Here is a 19,282-nt window from a genome sequence, read left to right as displayed (position 1 = left end):
TCAGTAAGTCATCGATGTACTGTACTAGGGTTGACTCGAATGGCAATTCTAATGCTTCCAAGTCTTTCTTTAGAATCTGATTGAATATTGACGGTGACTCAGAAAACCCTTGAGGAATTCGACACCAACTGTACACTCTGTCTAAGAATTTGAAACAAAAGAGAAATTGACTGTCCTCATGAAGAGGCACCGAAAAGAATGCTTGTGACAAGTCGATGACTGAGAACCACTCGGCATCGCAAGGGACTTGAAACATTATCACAGCTGGATTTGGTACGACAGGGCAACATTTAATTATGATGTCATTTATTTTCCTCAAGTCCTGTACAATTCGGACCTTTCCACTCGGCTTTATTAGTCCCATGATTGGTGAATTACATGGACTGCTTAACACTTCTTTCAGTACTCCCTGCTTTACAAATTCATCAATGAGTTGGGCAACTTTCATGAGGGTGTCTTGTGCCATGTGGTATTGTGGCGTCTGGGGAAAGGTTGCATTGGGCTTTACAGTCACTTTCACTGGTTCCACTCCTTTCATCAATCCCACCTCTTTCCCTGTCATATCCCACACTTCCTTTCCGACTGTTTCCCGTAATTCAGATGGAATATCTTCTTCAGTTATCATCGGGAAAAGACAAATCAGAGGATACTCTTCATCGACAGTTTCCATCTCATCCCCCTCTACACTGTCCTCTTCTTCCCCATCACTGCTCGTCTGAATTTTTATTCCATCGTTCGAACACATAATCGAACAACCCAATTTGCACAATAGGTCTCTCCCTAACAGTGCTATCGGGCTTGAGTCACATACCACAAATTTATGTAACCCTTGATAGTTAGCAATGCTGACTGGTACCGGATCTGTAATTGGGTTTGTCAGGTGCCTGTTTGCTACTCCCACCACTTGAACTGTTCTCCCTGAGAGTGGCAAATTTGGTACTTCAATGCTCTTAACAGTTGAACGTGTGGCTCCTGTGTCAACCAAAAATGAGACACGATGACCCATTACTCTTCCCTCCACGTACGGACCCTTTTGATCAACTTCCAAGGATGCTGCAAGCACACAATCTCCTTCCTCTCCTGAACTTTCACTCTCCCATACATTGTTTATTCCACTCTCACTGTGTAATGGGAACTGTTGTACGGTGCCATTTGTATTCATTACCTGACCCGAGACCTGTGGAGGAACCATCACTTGCTGCTGACTCATTGGTGCCAAAGGTATTTGCATTTGCTGATTAGGTACCATGGGAAACTGCTGTTGCATTGGCTGCATTTGCGTCATCTGCATACGGGGCATCTGCATCTGCTGCGGCTGCATGGGCTGTAATCCCTGCAGCTGATTTATGGTCTGAAAATTTGGGTTTGGACCTCTCATTTTCGGTCCCCTCATTGTCTGAAATGCATTGACATCATTGTTTTGCTGACCAACACCTGCACCTTCCTGCACCACCATCGGGCACTCGCGTTTCCAATGACCGACAATTCCGCACACGTGACACGGCATCACCTTTTTCAATGCCTGCACACCATTCGGAGTCACAACAGTGTTCAAATCCGGACCATTATTCACAAAACCTCCTCTGCCTCTGCCTCTCGCCTGTGGCTGAAACATCATATTTCCCTGCAACTGCGGCTGCGGTACCTGTTGTTGGAACCCTTGCAACCCTTGCAACCCTTGCAGACCTGTCTGAGCTGCTTTAAGCTGCATCATCATCACTTTCTCTTTCAACTTTTTCTGTTTCACTTCAATTTCGTCACTACAGTATTTCGCATAATTCAACACCTCATCAATAGGTTTCGACTGCCAACAAATCAAATGCGACTTTATCATCTGACTTATCTCTGGTCTCAGCCCTTCCACAAATCTAAACACAAAATGAAGCATGTCCTTCGCCTCTATTGTTTCCGTGCCACTGTAGTTCTTGAACGCCTTCAACAACCTCTCATAGTAACTATGGATCGACTCTATAGCCTCTTGGGCAGTTCGATCGATCTTCTGCCAATCCACATTTTTCGCGGCAACCTTCGTCTTCAAATGCTCAATCACCTTGTAGTACAGGCTCATCACCATAGGTGATGGTGCACCCGTATCCCTGTCTCTCTCTGGTTCACTTGTCGGCCAACCTACAGCTCTTTTGCAATCCTCCCACAAGTCTGCCGGAACCACAATCTCAAAGAGAGTGTTCAGGTCTTCCCAGAGACATTTTGCAAGCTTCACAAACCTATCAGTCTGTTGATACCATTCAATCGGTTTCTCTCTCAGTTTGGGGAAATCATCCGTAAAAGACTGAATGTCGCTTCTGTGCCATGGTACATGTATTAATTTTCCCCCTGCTGTCTCCCTCATTGGTAACATGGTTACTGCATCACTACTCTGTGGTCTTTTCTCGTTGAGCTCTGGGACACTGTCTTTCCTCTTTTCCTTTCTCTTTACCCATCTGCTTTCCCATTTGTCTAAGCACCTCCACACTTGCGCACTCTGCAACAATTCCCTAAGGTGCGCCTTCATGCCTGCTGACCTCATGTGTTCAAAATCTGTGGTCCCAAAATCCAACCTGTAGCTCCTGCTCAAGTGTTTCGTCTTGTCTATATCAACCCCGTTTTTGTCAGCTATTTCTTGCAAGCTTCTATGTACCTTGTTCACTTCTCTCGTAATCCTGGGACATAGATACCTCAGCTCTTCTTCCGAGTAGGACTCTAATCTATTCACACCCATAGTCCCTTCCACCAACTCTTGTGCTTCCATGTTCAACCTGACCCTATTCAGATAATCTTCCCCCTTCCCACTGGCTGAGCTTTGTGTGGAATTCAGACTGTTGAACCACTGTGTCAGCTGTTGCGCATTCAACCCCATCAGTGTAGCATTCACATCGACTGCCATTGATGGTTGCAGCAACTTTTCAGTGTTCGATGATAGCGGTATCATCAGTGGGGGACTCGACCTCACCAGTGTTTACTGAGCACATATGGGACTAAACTCCATCAAGGACCCAGATCCAGTCGGCTGAGCCGCTATCGGAGTTATCCCTGGAGTGTTTTCTATGCACCTCCTTTCTGTCCCATTCTGCAGCATTGATCCCTGACCGCTCATACCTAAGTTAGGCTGACTGTACAAAGGTTCCGGTGGACCTACAGTAATGGGTAGTGATATCAAATCTGGGTTCTGTCCATTCCCCATGTTCTGAGACAAGTTCATTCCCACACTATGGGTCATCATTGCCGGCATGCCCATCTGACTCCCCGTCATCTGAGCATGTGCGTTTCCCCCCTGCATCTGCTTTTGAGGCATCAAAAACTGGGTTGATTCAGCTTGTGCCAGTGTTGGGTTGTGACCATTCTGTCCTCCCATTACGGTTGGATCTAGAATCATTCCCGTACTGTTGTCACTGCTGTAGTACCTTGGGACCTGCGGCTGATAATTTTCTGCTGGTTTCAATATGGGCACATCTGGATATATTCTCCTAACCTGCGGTATCTGCGGGGTGAACATTAAACTCGGGTCCTTAGATCCCGATGATGCTCCTGAACTCTGAGTTTCACTGTTCTGTACCGGTGCCGGAGGGGCAGAACTGGTACTTGGACCTTGTCCACTCTCTGCATAAGGTGGTGGACGGTCGTTCAGCAATTGCATTATTAACTCCTCATCCTCTGACTCCTCTTCTCAACTTTTCCTCTTCCTCTCTATCCTTGGAACACCTCCTGTTTGTCTTACAGGTAGCTTTCTTACCTGTCTCCTCTTCTTCCTTAGTAATTGCGGGAAACAATTTTATCCCCTGCAATACATCTGACCTCCACACCTTCTGTGCATTATCCCACCTAGCGTCCGCTAGTGTCTTTTCTACCTTCCTTATCCTAGTCTCGAACTTATTTTGCTGCTGCTGTCTAGCCATTAGTTCCCAATTTGCTAGAGCCTCAAACTGTGCTGGCCTTGGAGGTACCTTCATGTCGTACATCGCGAATCTCAAATTCTCTAGGATCCTTATATTGAATGTCCCATGGACCGGGAACGCTACGCTCCCATGTTTCTCTGTCAGCTTGTGCCATTGCTTTAGCCAAAGACACGGAGCTACCCCCTTTTCCTCCATTACAATGTAAGCTGGTGTACCTTCGGGCGGCGTCTCCTCTCCTACGCTCGCTTTAATGTAAGACTCCCCCTTCATCGCACTCTTTAATGCTTTAAAAAATTTCATTTTCTAGTCTTTTTATTTCACAAAGTTTGTAATCAATGAGTGACTTTTAATTCCCGGAATACTCTTCGCTTGCCTTTCCCCTTCCAATCGAGCCCCACGGACTGCGTCCAATCCGTGCGCGACCCTTCTCTACAACCAACCTATCACAGCGCGGCTCCTAGTGACGTCACACTCACACACACTGCGGCTGACAAAGCCTCGCGGCTAGTCCTCCTTCACTCAGCTCCTCTCGTAACAACTTCTGGCATGTATCGCGAGCTACCAAAAATATAAAACAGATCTGTCGGTTTACTACAGGAGGGGTAACACAATTGCTTCAGGACCTTAGGGATTTTTCACTAGCCTCGGCAGTTATTCCATCTTTCTCGGTCCCCACTTTCGCAAGCAAAATCTGACCCGCAGACTGCTCTCAACTTGTCAGTGATCTATTCTAGTGCACTTAGAATTTGTCAAAGCCCGAAGTCGAAGTTTCTTTCACTTCCTTAACACACGTACCGACTCGTTGACCACGCCCGATCAACCTACTAAACCGACCAGACCACAACATAAACAAGTGTCTCATACACTTTTCAACATACTCCGGAGTCTCTTGACCTCGCAGGGCCCGTCTCAACAACAACAACCACGTGGACCTTTTTATGCACGAAGCGCCACATGCACATGAAGTTCGACGACTTCCCTACTCTCACACTCGGAGTCGCACCTCCGCTATTTCTATGAAGTTCGACGACTTCCCTACTCCTACACTCGGAGTCGCACCTCCGCTATTCTCTAAAATCCTCGCAACCTTTTCACACAATCTGCGGCAATAAGCTGTGCAAGCGCAAAATCCTAACTTCACTCATACCATCACTAGTACCACCAACGCTGATCTCACACCTCCATTCTCTTCATTCGCAAGCTCCGAGATCCCGGGAAAGTCGCGGTGGACTTAGCCCATCATCATTTTCTCAATCTGTTTTACCCAAGAAAATCTAATTCAACTTCTCGAGTGGGATCTCAAAAGTCGAAACCGTTAATTCAACACCATGTATGTTTCGAGTAGGGTCCCAAAAGTCTAAACCGTCCTCTGCTACCATCTACTGATAGAGCGTTCCGTACTAATAATTTACCTGTATTTTGGACGCTCTTTAGGCCGATGAATCTTTTGGCTAAGTGGGACTCTCTTCACCCGAGATCAGTCAATTTAATGTAGTCAATAATCAATAACGAACATAAGCAATGCCCTGATCAACATAACACTTAACAATTAATCCAGAATACATTTCGGCGAACCATGACCTTCCGGTCATGAATAACCACACCAGTTTATTCAAAGTTAATGAATTTATTTCCCTATATTAACAAAGCTAGCACAATATAGATGTGTCTCAACACCAAATGATAAACGTAGATGAACATTAATAGCTGTCCATAACGACGAAACAAGTGCAGTCTATGCAGCATTTGAATAACAAGGCATTCGATGATGGCAATGCAAATCACTAAAACTATAATCTGTAATGAGCTAATTGCATACATTTAGTCAGCATAACAAGGTCTCAAATTGCATCGTGCAACAAAAGGAATCCTCATCTAACCTCAAATTAGCATCGGCATGTGGGACTTCATGCAAAAACAATTTAGCAACATTAATTTAGAAAAAAACTCCTAACTAGGGCTCTTATCAAAAATCAGCAGTTGGTTACCTAAAAGAAACACAATGCAATTGTACAATGTCCTTTCATATTTACCAATTAGAATCAGCATTCAAGGAAGTCTTCGTCTCACAGGTACCGTTTCTCGATCAGCATGGGACGGGGCAAAGGGGCAGGGGTGGACGGGGCAGTTGCCTCACGGCGGCAAAATAAACTACTACTTCATGCAAAGGGATAAATCAAAGTTTAAAATCTCTAGGGTAAGAATCATTTAAGTCTCTTTCTCTCGATTAGAGAAAGAATCAAAGTCTCTCAAAATGGCGTCGCAGCAAGGTGGGCCATATTAGCTGCAAAATGGCGGGTAACGGCAATAATGGCTTCAATGGCTTTAATGGCTTCAATGGCTACTTTCTTCTCGTGCACCTGGTTTAAATAGACAACAGTTCAAATCCAGTAGGGTCTTCCATTGGAGGGTTCATAGGTTGGCTTCAAATTATCCAATCAAAAACAACAGTTCTCAAGCTTTTACTTAAGCATACATTATCCTTGGAGACGGGTACGTAAGTTGCAACATTTTATACCAATTAACTCATTTTCAGAGCTTCCATTGTCCGCACCTGCAGATTGACCTTGGAGCTAAGAGAAAAATGCCAGGCTGGCACGAAACCTTAAGATAAGCATGTGAACGATCTCAGTGGAAAAGTACAGCTTCAAGCAGAAATACACGTTTATAAGCACATTGGAAAAATACGAGCATCTAAATCGTGAGACCAGGCAACTAGGCCGAAGCCTCCATTAAAGTAATGCTAAGCTAAAACATTTCAAACAAGCAAATCATAGCACACGTTTATGATTATGTCGGATTAGTGCACTTCTAATACATCACATTACATAAAGCACGCTTATAAATGTTGGCAAACTACTCTGAGGGCACATTTTGTCCCCGTACAATCTTTATTAGTTCGGTTAAAGTCACTCTTGATTATTGCAGCACTACGTTTAAGCGTTAATAAATGTAAACCCTTTATTTCTGCGTCATCACTACCAATGACATTGTAGCGCCTAATCCTCCCGGCTTTCTCAACTGTTTCCTGCTGGTGCATCCTCTGGAAGCTGTCTGCCGTCACCCTGCACTGGAAGCCAAGAAGAAATCTCCTGTGGGTCGACAGAATCTTCCCCCTGCTCCAGCAGGCACCAAACTTCAGCGTCACTGATACTCTGGGACCCCTCTCATCCTGACGAGCGTGGCCCCTGGAACACAGGTGGTGGACCCAAGTGACCCAGACTGTCCAGCGGTCCTTCTGTCCAAATTTGGAGGAGGTAAGTCCTTGCCTCCCCTCTCCAGACAGTAATCCTGTGCACCGCTTGAACTGCATCTGCTAGGGCTCCTGTGTGCTTTTGCATGGAATTCTTTGTGCAAAGCCTAGCCCAGGTCCCCAGCACTCCGTCCTCCATTGCTCAACTCGCTGAGTTGATCACCGGATTCGTGGGACCCTCTTTTGTAGTGCTGAGACGAACGCCGTGCTCAGTCTTCTTGAACCCGTGTTCAAGGACTTCTGTGGGTGCAGCCTTCTTGTGCGTGGGCTCTCTGTGTTGTTGAGGGCCCCCTCTGTTTCCTCTCCCAAGTTGCGACCTCCTGGTCCTTCCTGTGCCCGGGCAGCACCCTTTTTCTTCAACCGCGAACTTTGCAGCTAGCAAGGCTTGTTTGCGGTCTTTCTCCAAAGAAACTGCTGCATCCTCCAGCACTCCGTGGGACATCTTCTGCACAAAGGAGAAGTTCCTAGCACCTTTCGTTGTTGTAGAATCTTCAGCATCTTCCATCCAGAGGCAGCCATTTTGCACCTTCATCCAGGGATTAGTGGGCTCCTGCCCCCCTAGACACTCATGACTCTTGGACTTGGTCCCCTTCCTTTGCAGGTCCTCAGGTCCAGGAATCTGCCTTCAGTGCTTTGCAGTCAGTGCGGTCTTTGCAGAATCCTCTATCACAAGTTTAGTGTGTTTCTGGGGAAGTAGTATCACTTTACTCCTACTTTTCAGGGTCTTGGGGTGGGGTATCTTGGACACCCTTAGTGTTTTCTTACACTCCCAGTGACCCTCTACACACTACACTAGCCTAGGGGTCCATTTGTGGTTTGCATTCCAATTTCAGAGTATATGGTTTGTATTGCCCCTAGGCCTATTGCATTCTACAGTGTTTGCACTATTTTTCTAACTGTTTACTTACCTGATTTTAGTTTGTGTGTATATTTTGTGTATTTTGCTTACCTCCTAAGGGAGTATATCCTCTGAGATATTTATGGCACATTGGCACTAAAATAAAGTACCTTTATTTTTAGTAACTCTGAGTATTGTGTTTCTTGTGATATAGTGCTATAATATATAAGTGGTATAGTAGGAGCTTTGCATGTCTCCTAGTTCAGCCTAAGCTGCTCTGCTATAGCTACCTCTATCGGCCTAAGATGCTAGAACACTACTAATCTACTAATAAGGGATAAATGGACCTGGCACAAGGTGTAAGTACCATCAGGTAGCCACTATAAGCCAGGCCAGCCTCCTACAAATGGGGTTTTGGATGAGTCAAAGGAATTATAAATGATGGAGAATTTAGTAGAGGTGTGTAGAAGGCTGGCCTGGGTACCTATGGTACTTACACATTATAACAGGTCCAATTATTCCTTATTAGCGAAATGTAGGCAGTGTCTAGAAGCCAGGCTCTCTAGAGGTAGCTTTAGCTGAGCAGCCAATTCTTATCTAGGAGACATGCAAAGCTCATGCAATACCACTGGAGTCACACAGTACTCACACACATGAAAGAAAATACTCAGTGTTACAAAAATAAAGGTACTTATTTTGGTGACACAAATACCAAAAATACCATAGAGACTATACTCTAGTACTTAGGAGGTAAGTAATACACAAATTATATCCACTAGTATGCAGAAATAGACATAAACACAGTTAGAGAACAGTGCAATTAGTGAAAATCACAATAGTTAGAAATGGGCCTGGGGGAACACTACCCACCTAGGCAAGTGTAGTGTGTAGAGGGGCGCTGGGAGTACTAGAAAACACCAAAGGTAAGTATTACAACCCACCCCAGTGGCCAGGAAAGCAGGAGTAAATCACAGTAAGTTTCCTAGAAAACACACAGAAATGAAAAGAAGGATTATGCAAGAACCAGAAGAGACTGCAAGATACCAACAGTGGATTCCTGGACCAGAGGACCTGTGGAAGAAGGGAACCAAGTCCAAGAAGCACAGAAGAGTCCAGGAAGAACAGGAGCCCCTGCTAACCCGGAAGAAGGTGCAAAAGGAGAACCACTGGTGAAGAAGTCAGCACTGTACCCAAGATGTCCCACGCTGTATGGAGGATTGTAGTCAGGTTTGCGTCACTGGAGTCCGCCAACAAGCCTTGGCACACGTAAAGCTCGCTGTTAGCGGGAAATGGCACTGCCTGGGACCAGGAGGGACCAAGTGGACTCTACCCAAGAAGGGGTGTCAGAGGGGGCTCTCAAAAACTCAGAAAGCCCACAGAAGACCAGACAGCGCACACAGGAGTCCCACAGGATGGAAACAAGAAAGTTGCAGAAGAGGCCCACGCAGCACTACAACAAAGGCTCCCATGCAGCTTGAGAACCACTCAGGAAGCTGTGCATCGCAGGATAGAGTGCTAGGGCCAGAGCTACAAGATGCATGAAAGACTTGGAGGAAGGATGCCAACAAGCCTAGGCAGCTGCACAACACGCAGTGCACAGGGGTAAGGTCTTGTGTCAGGAGACAGGCTCTTACCTCCACCAAAGTTGGACAGTTAAGAGGGGACTGTCCGGACCACTTCAGTCCACCACCCGTGATGCAGGATCCACGCAGCTCAGCAGGAGAGGGGATCCACACAACCAGTGGTCATTGCAGTCTGTGCCTGCTGAAGCGGGGGTGACTCTTTAACCACAAGAGAGATTCCTTTGCTCTTCTCATGCAGGCTAAAGACGGGCTGTTGCTAGCAGGAGCTGAAGATACAATGTTGCAGAAGGAGTCTTGCTTCTTTGTTGCAGCTTGTAGAGTTCCTGGTGGGTCCAGATGCAGTTTCTTCAGTGAGAAGTCAAAGTGGAGAGTGCAGAGGATTCCTGCTGGAGTCTTGCAATCTGAATCTGAAGAACCACCCAAAGGAGAGACCCTAAATAGCCCTAAAAGAGAGATTGGTCACCTAACCAGGAAAGCACCTATCATGGGAGGGCTCTGATGTCACCTGTTGGCACTGGCCACTCCGATGCTCCCAGAGTTCCCTGCCAACTTGGAATCCAAGATGGCAAAACCCAGGGATTCTCTCGAGGAGGTCTGAGCACCACTCCTGGGGTGGTGATGGACAGGGGGGGTGGTCACTCCCTTTCCCTTTGTCAGGTTTTGCACCAGAGCAGAGACTGGGGGGTCCCTGAACCTGTGTATACTTGATTATGCAAGGAGGGCACCAAATGTGCCCTTCAAAGCATTTCCAATGGCTTGGGGAGGCTATCCCTCCCAAGCCTGTAACACCTATTTCCAAAGAGGGTGTAACACCTCTCTTCCAAAGGAAATCCTTTGTTCTGCCCTCCTAGGCTCAAGCTTTTCAAGCAACAGGAGGGAAGAAACCTGTTTGTGAGGTGGCAGCAGCTGGGGCTGCCTGAAAAAACTCAGGTTTGCAAAAACCTCGGGGTATGATTTCAACAGGTTTGATACCAAACATGCCTATTTTCTGATTTACCATCTTTTTGTATCTGGATATAAGGTGTGACCTATGTCCAGTACACGCATAAAATGGCATCCCCACACTCACGAAGTATGGAAAAATGGTCCTGGAATTCGTGGGGGCACCTCTGCTAGTGCCGAGGTGCCCTCACACACAGGTACTCCGCACCCTGCCCTCAGTGATGGAGGGCCTGCCTTAGGGGTGTCTTATAAGTGACCTGGTGCAGTGTAAATGGCAGTAAAAGGGTGCAATGGAAGTCTTGCAGAAGCCTTAGCATGGGCTCCCTATGGGTGGCAAAATATATGCTGCAGCCCATAGGGATCCCCTGAAACTCCAATGCCCTGGGTACTACATACTAGGGACTTATAAGGGGGCACCAGTATGCCAATTGAGGGTGAAATACTGGGTTGCCAGTATGCAACAACCAAATTTAGAGGAGAGAGAGCATAATCACTGGGGCCCTGGCTGGCCGGATCCCAGTGAACACAGTCAAGCACACTGACATCAGGCAGAATATGGGGGGTAACCATGGCAAAAGAAGGGTACTTTCCTACAAGGTGTTTGGGAGATCACAGTTGTAAACTGAGGTTTGGGGTGAGCCAGGAAGGGCAGAGGAGGGAAGAGTCTGGGAAGGGGTATTTTGGAGACCAAAGTAGTAGAATGGGTATGGGATAAGTCAGAGTAGAGACACAGGATAGATTGATAGAGGTACCTGGTGATGGTCAGACAGAGTAGAGCTTTCAAGAGAGAAATGTTTCCCCTGTTGTACAGTAGGATTAGATTATTAAATATATACAGATACATGATTACTTAATTAAAGGAATAAGTGTGTAAGGAATATAATATATTGGGATTTAAAGTTGTGTCTTATAAACAGACTTTCAAGAATTACAGTATTTGAAGTTAATTTTTTGTGTACTTTTATAACATTTTATCTCGCCTCAATAGTGAAATGTTTGTACATAAAAAGACAAGTTAATATTTTTTTTACTTGTTTATTTATGCATAGAAAGGGACTCGTATAACCATGCACATCATAACATATAACATTGAAGGAGATATACTGTCGGTCGACCATCCAACAGCTGTACCCAATTGAGGTCCCCACCCAAGTGCACGTATTGTGCATTGACCTAGTAAGCATAAGGAAATAACCATTTATAGTATTAGACAGGGTCAAGTCCATCATCAACATAATAGGCACATCGGTTAGTGGCGCCAACCACTATACAATTTGGGCAGTGCATTTCAGTCCCACAACTATCAACCAAAGCAGAACACTGTGATTATGATGAGCACTGACAGAACAGATAAAGTGAGCAACAACGTCTATATGACATCGAAGGTACCACGCACACGCAGCCGGGGGGGGGGGGAAGAAACGCCCGGGGCGGGGGGCTACCACAAAACAGACCATGTATAAATCAGAGACTGATAAGCATCTAATCAATCACCTTATATAGAAACTATATAATGACCAATGAACATGTCAAGTGTAGAATAATATACACTAATATATATATATATCCACACACATATATACATACATAATATATATATAATCACACACATAGAGACATACACCTACATATATACATTTAACTGAAGTAATATTTACATTGATTTACTTACTTTAAAAAAAAAATCTTTTTTGTTCTCTTTATGCCACCCCTAGAAATGTTTTTATTCTACCTATTTTACGTACACTAAGACCCATTCACTACAAGGAAGCTCTGTTATATTTTCAGAAACTGACAGAAATTCAAATTTGTTATCATGTATTAAATTTTATTAGATCCTCTATTACTATTAGGAATCGGTATTAACATTTTGTAAATCATTTTATGCTATTTCTTATATTTCTGTTTAAATTTGAAATGCTTAAGACAGTTTTTGTGATTTTACATGGACCAAGGATTTCTATTATATTTTAGGTATAACATTTTAATGTATTTGATATCAGTCAATGTTTTGATAAGAATTATCGTACATTTGCACATCTTTAAGTGGCATCAAACCATACTTAGTATATCTCTCTCCTGTCTGTAAAAGGGAATTTGGATTAGATGAATTTGGGCTGTTTAGGTAATTTATTATATGGTATCTGAGTTGTGTTTTAAATTATTTTTCATTCTGTAGTCCTGTAAAATGCGATTTTGTTTGTACTTTTATGGCAATTGTCAAATAAAGATTTTTGACTGACTACTACATTGATTAAACAAGCCTAAAGAGTATGTATATATTTTAAGATAAAATAGTTATACATATTTGTACAAAGAAATACATATATATACACCATCAAATTATAACATGTTTATATACATGGGGATATGCAGTCCATTGCTGTTTGAGTATGGTGGTTATGTAGGAAAGAGCCAACTCTTGAGTATTCTTCTGTAGATACAATAGTTATCCGTAGATCTCATATTTGGGGGTAATGAATTCCATTGTTAGGCAGCTTGAACAGAGAAGGACGTACCACTTATTGTTTTTTTTCTTGTATGGTGGTGTTTTGACGCGGGATGCCAATCTTGAGCGGAAGTTTCTTTGTTGAATGTATTTGGTGATTTTATTCCTGATGAAAAACAGTCCAGTTCCATGTACTGATTTGTGGGCGATATAAAGCAGCCTGAAGGGGGATCTTCGGCAACCAGTAACCAATGTAGGGCCCTGAAGGCAGGGGAGATGTGGGCAAATGGCTTTACATGTAGGAGTAGTCTGGCAGCTCTGAATGCGTTGTATTGATTTCATAGTTGATAGAGATGATCCATGGTCGAGGCCATTGGTGTGTTCCAGTTTAGATAGTATAAGAGTGATAGCAGCCTGCACTTTGTGTGGAAATTTGAGATCGGGGAAGATGTTTTCATGGTGATGAACCTTGATCTTGCTAACTTGTCCACTTGACCATTCCTTGTTAACTTGGAGTCCATGGTAATTCCTAGGTGTGTTATTTCCTTAGACAGTTTAGGCGATAGCCCCAGATCATCAGGCCTGGTGCGGGTTATAATTTTTCCAATCGCCACATGAGTATTTCTGTTTTGGAAGCATTCCCTTGTGAGACGGCTTCATGTCATTTACTGATCAACGACTCTGAAGCACCCAACCCTGAGAAAGAGTGAGGGAAAGAGTGAGGGAGAGAGAGAGAGAAACAGAGCGAGAGAAACAGAGAGAGAATTGTTTTAGACTTTGATGAATGATACACTTAGAGAAATATTTCTGGACAAATTGAAAAGAAAAATGTTTTTGTCAATTAAAAAGAGTGGGATCACCTTTCAGTATGTAACTTAAATATTTATAGTTGAAAGAAACTAAAGCAGGAAATGACCGCAGACTTACCTAGACTGGAACCCTTAACTTTCAGTGTGCAGGTTTGAGACCTTGACCACTAGACCGGGGTGACTTCTTACTGTGCACTGTCCAGACTTAGCTATGACACTCAAACCACAGAGTGTGAGGGGGGAAAAGACTTCACTGATGAACTCCACTTTCAAAACAGCTCCTGCTTGCAGAAAGCAGAGTTTGTTTGCTTTTGCTTGGTGGGAGCCGTCATTGCCCTCCAAGCAAACAGCCATGTCCCTGGGCGGGGCACCCCCAGGACATAGCAAGAGCTGGCCCTGAGTGGTGGTCCCCACGGCTGGGGGTTATGATGGACCCCCTTGCTATTTTAAATTCAGCCGCAGGGAGGTGGAGGTCCCCAGGGCTGCGGAGGGCAACGTGCCCCCCCCCCATATTCATTTTGTTTAAAGCCCTGGGGAGGTGGTAGTTCCCAGGCCCGCATCCCCCTTAAATATGATTAAAGCCCTGGCAAGGTAGCAGTCCCTGGGGCTACGGGGGGCACATGGGGCCCCTGCATTCATGGTCATTAAAGCACTTAAAGCACCGGGGAGGTGGTGGTCACCGGGGCATCAGCAAGCCCCATAGGGGGGCCCAGTGCACACCCTTATTTTGACATGCCCCCAGGAACAGGCCCACTCGGGGGCTTTATTAAAAACACAGGAGCAGTGTGAATTTGCTGCAACTTTTTTTTATTTATTTTTTATTGCTTTTCTTCCCTGGTGGGGTCCCTCTGGGATGCCAGCACCAGAGCTAAGGGGTCAGGGTGTACCTACCCCAGCCCCTTTTGTTCAGGGACTCAGCTGAAGCCGAGTCCCAAGACAGCTGTCAACACTTTACTGGTTTGAAGAGATGGCACCCAATCAGAGCTCTGCAGCTCTCTGCATGAACTCTTATTATTCACAAAGTCATTTTGAAGGATCCATGGCCCTAGATATAGACATTTACACACTTATTTTCCCTTTAATATCGCAAAAGCACAATCTGCAGAACAAAATCTAGCTTTCTGCCAAAATTGGTGTAATTCTGTCCAGCAGTTTGGGCTGTAGTCATGTTCAAAGCTCCTATGGAAATTAGCATATTTTTTAATCACTCTTTTTCTTGGCCCTCCGCTTGACAGATCATATATATATTCATTCACTTAGAAGGTTACTGGGACGTTATAGTTAACGCCATGCACAGTTTTTTCATCAAAAATGTTACTGCAAATATTACAGTGACATTATCAATGATATTATCAAAGATGTCATGAGTGCCGTAATTCGAGGGGTAATTAGCAGTGTATGGAGAGGGCCCGAGTTATAGTTAACTTAGGGAACGAGTTATAGTTACTTGAGATAACAAACTATAACTGGTGAATTTCCATGGTTTGGTACATTTAAAATATGAGCCTTACTATACCGTCCCTGTAACTGTTTTTTTATGTGAATTTCAATGTTTTTTAAAATTCTATTTCCTAACTGTAATGTCCCTGTAACCTTCATTTTTTTTTTTTTTTTACATATAGTAATTTTCATTACTATATATTAATTCAAACACCGCCACGCACAGCGTTTGGCCATGTGCGACAATGGTTGGCAACGGGGCCTGGCCTGCGGTCAGCCCAGAGGACAACCCCCTACACTCACCCAACCTTGCACCGTGCACGTTCTTCGCCCGTACGCAGCAGGGGTTTCACGCAAGGCCTGGAATGCAACTAGCCCCTAAGACCTGCCCTTCTAACCAGTCAGCCCTACTCTGCACACGGTCCATTGGCCCTGCATAGTGGCAGATGGCTGCAGCCTGTCTCTCTGAGTGTGAGAATAGGTGGAAGAGGGTGTATCTGGGGTGAGAGTGGCTGTGAGAGGCTTTGTCTGGGTGTGAGTGTGTGTGCATCAGTGTCTTAGTGGGTGCGCAAGTGCCTGCGCAGGTCTATGAGTGGGTGCATGAGGGTGTGAGTGGGTCTGTGAGTGGGTGCATGAGGGTCTGAGTGGGTCTGTAAGAGGGTGTGTAAGGGTCTGAGTGGGTATGTGAGTGGGACAAAGATTGAGAAAGACAGTGAGAGGGAGAGAAATAGAGTTTTTTTAGGCTTTGATGTATGATATGCTTCGAATGATATATGTTTTTATTTTCAATTTGTGCAAAAATATATTTCTCAATTTGAAATAGTAAGATCACATTTCAGTATGAGCCCTAAATATTTGCAGTTGAAAAGAAATTAAGAGGAAAATGACTAAAGCTGGCCTCACACCCCCAACTCTAATGGTGACGATCTGTCACCTTCACTGTTACGCTACCATTAAAAAAAAAAAAAAAAAGTTTCCTTTACCCTTTAGGCTATCTGGGACTGCAGGGGGAGCATTTATTTTCTTTATTTTATTTATTTCAGAGGGGAAAGAGTAATACATTACATAAATAGCATATCCTGCTTGTTAACTACTATCACAGATTTGTAGAGACAATCTTTGCCACATAAATAGAAAGTGACTCTTTTGACTCTCAGTATACACAGTAAGCGACAGAGAAGGACATGGCTAGAATGACAAAAACAAAACACACAAATATTTACCTCAATTGCTAAGGGTATTTATCTGAGCACAAAACCAAACAAAATATAATCCTTAACTATTTCAAGCACGCCCGGACATCAGAACCCCTGGGTTCCCCTACTGCATACCATCCAGCCACCTAGTGACGGAAGACCAACTCTGAGTCCCCCTTTTCTGAGCCCTCTGCCCCTTACCTTTATACAATTTGATCTCCAGATAATAGATTGATAGTAATCTAGACCTCCATTCCACAAATGTAGAGAGATCAGGTTTTAGCCAATCTGATACAATGCACATACGAGCCACTGACATTGCGAGAAATACAAAATAACATTTTTTTTTAATACAAAATCTTTGTGGCAGATAAATCCTTGACTATCCCTAATAACATAATTGAAGCTGCTATTTGCATCTGTTCCCCTACAATCACACCTATAAAAGAGCTAATGGCATGTTAAAAAAAGAGCAATGGTTGGACATGCGAAATACATATGCACAATATCCACTTGGTCGGCTCCACAGCGGTAACATTTACTGTCAGGTCTCCTACCCCACTTATACAGTTCAACTGATGTGTAGTAAAGATCAAATATTGTTTTATAATGCCGACTCTGTAGCCCTACTGTGATCAATACTCCACTGCCAAGACCTAATGACTCCTGTTGAAATAGCACTTATGTCCCAAGTCTACTTCCCCACTTGGAATTTGGAGTCTCCAAATCATCCTGCAGTCCTTCCAATAATAATGAATATAGTGTCCCAATCCTTGCCTTTTCATCCACTGCATCAACCAGCGGAGCCTCATCGTGTGAAAACTGAGTTTGATCCAACCTATTAAAAAAAATTCAAATCTGGAGAAATTTGAAAAAAATCCACCCTGCCCATATCAAACATTTCTTGGAGGTCAGTAAAGGAGGACATTTTACCTTCCTCAAAGAGATTCCCAACCACTGTGACACCATTCTGTGCCCACCGTTTCCCTACTCATTATGAAAAATCTTTGGTAATGCAGGGGACCCGCAGAGATTGTATAATAATCACATTTCTGTAGCCCAATTGATCTTTTAACCAGTCGCCGCACCTTACGTGTCCCTTGCAATACCTTAAATTTTGTTTTCTTGTAATAGCTGGGATTGACATTTCTTTTGAGCCCGCCCTTGACGCCCAGACCCATAATTAGCTCATAAATTGACAGAGATTCAGCTATTGGCAGGTTCCCTTGTCTACCCATGACCAGTACGCCCAAAAGTTGAAGGACAGAGGCCCAATAATATAATTTTAAGTTTAGGGCAGCCCAGCCCCAGCAAACCCTAGGCAACACCATAAACGTAGTCGGGCTTCTTGAACTCCCAAATAAAACTGCAACATACACACTCAAACTTCGCCAACCATCTCCTGCTAAATTCCAGTGGATTTGCACTGAATAGATACAAGAGCTTGGGCAAGCTTATAATTTTCAAGAGATGACCTCTCCCTACCAATGGCAAACATATGTCATCAATTCTCCTAAGGGTTTGCGCAGTCTGAGTTAGGAGGGGAGCCAAATTCCAATTAACCAAGTGATCTATCTTTGATGTAATTCATACTCCCAAATACACAGCTTCCTCCACTCATCTAGAGTCCCCAAAACAAGTGCCCTTTGTACAGATTAGCCTGTAAAGGGTAAAGGAAAACGTTTTTTTTTTTTAAATGGTAGCGTAACAGTGAAGGTGACAGATCGTCACATTAGAGTTGGGGGTGTGAGGCCAATGTGTTTTGTCACATTAAGCTTATACCAAGAGTATTTCCGAAAAGATTCATATTATTTCTCTAGCTCCTTTTACAGCCTCAGAGGGATTAGTAGTTATCACCCCTATATTATTGACTGAATTCACAAAAACAGAAAGATTTCAGAAGCTCCTTTCTAGCAGAGAGATGGAGGGGTTCATATAGAGGGCAAATAATAGCGGAGACCAAGGGCATCCCTGACTGGTTTCTCTTGTGATCAAAATCTTATCCAACTTGTGACCCATGATACGGAGATTGGCTGTGGGGGTTTCATATAGTGCCTTAATAGCCTGGATATTACCTGATCCAAAGCGCTGCCACTCAAGGACTGCCCATAAATAGCGGAGACCAGATCAAACATTTTTTCATCATTTAAATATCAGACTCCTTTCTGTTTTAGTAACATCAGTAATATCAAATAATGTAATTGACCTCCGAATATGATCTATGGCACCCCGGGATGGAACAAAACCATGCTGTTGATGTGAAATCAAAGATGCAAATACCCTACATAGACGATTAGCTAAAACTTTAGAGTGAACCTTAGCATCACAGTTTAATAATGATATTGGTCAATAGGGCCCTGGATTTAGAGGGGGTTTCCCTTTCTTAAATATAACAATAGTCATTTCCTCCCAAGAGAGAGGGATGTTTCCTGCCTGGGCATTTAAGAAAGTTGACAATAAACCCAGTTTTATCTCCTGCAAAAAAAAAAGTCATAGAATTCTGAAGGTATGTTATAAGGGCCAGTAGCTTTGCCAATGGATAGAGACTTGATTGCACCTTCAATTTCATCCACTGAGACCTCCAGTGCACCCCTAACACCCAGAGAAAGTTTATTTTGTCAATTCCCTTTAACATGCCATCATACTCCCAGTGAGGAATGAGACCCCCCCCTTCTAAGTATATTCCTCGATGATAATCCAAGGCCATTGTTATTTGAGCAGGAGACCCAACTATATGCCCATCAGAGTGCTGCATCACCTCTATCCCTTTTACATCCTCCTTCTGCCTGATACATAATGCCAATAACTACCCCACATTTTCCCCCAAACTCGTAGCACTCAAATTAGGCAGCCGTTTCCTTCCGAAAAAGCAATAGATT

General features: G+C 44.0%; 1 protein-coding gene and 1 long non-coding RNA gene across 2 annotated transcripts in view; one reads left to right on the top strand and one right to left on the bottom strand.

The window, feature by feature from the left end:
• The window catches only part of AGXT (alanine--glyoxylate aminotransferase), an 879,854-nt gene that overhangs the window by 749,241 nt on the left and 111,331 nt on the right, over positions 1-19,282 (top strand). The window lies entirely within an intron of this gene.
• The window catches only part of LOC138266620 (uncharacterized), a 33,961-nt gene continuing 26,250 nt past the window's right edge, over positions 11,572-19,282 (bottom strand). The window contains exon 3 of the long non-coding RNA XR_011199579.1: positions 11,572-13,654. This is a non-coding gene — a long non-coding RNA (uncharacterized lncRNA). The remainder of the gene's footprint in view (positions 13,655-19,282) is intronic.

The sequence above is a fragment of the Pleurodeles waltl genome, chromosome 11 (genome assembly GCF_031143425.1).
Source record: "Pleurodeles waltl isolate 20211129_DDA chromosome 11, aPleWal1.hap1.20221129, whole genome shotgun sequence".
Taxonomy (NCBI): Eukaryota; Metazoa; Chordata; class Amphibia; order Caudata; family Salamandridae; genus Pleurodeles; species Pleurodeles waltl.
This window is presented reverse-complemented; position numbering and strand designations above follow the sequence as displayed.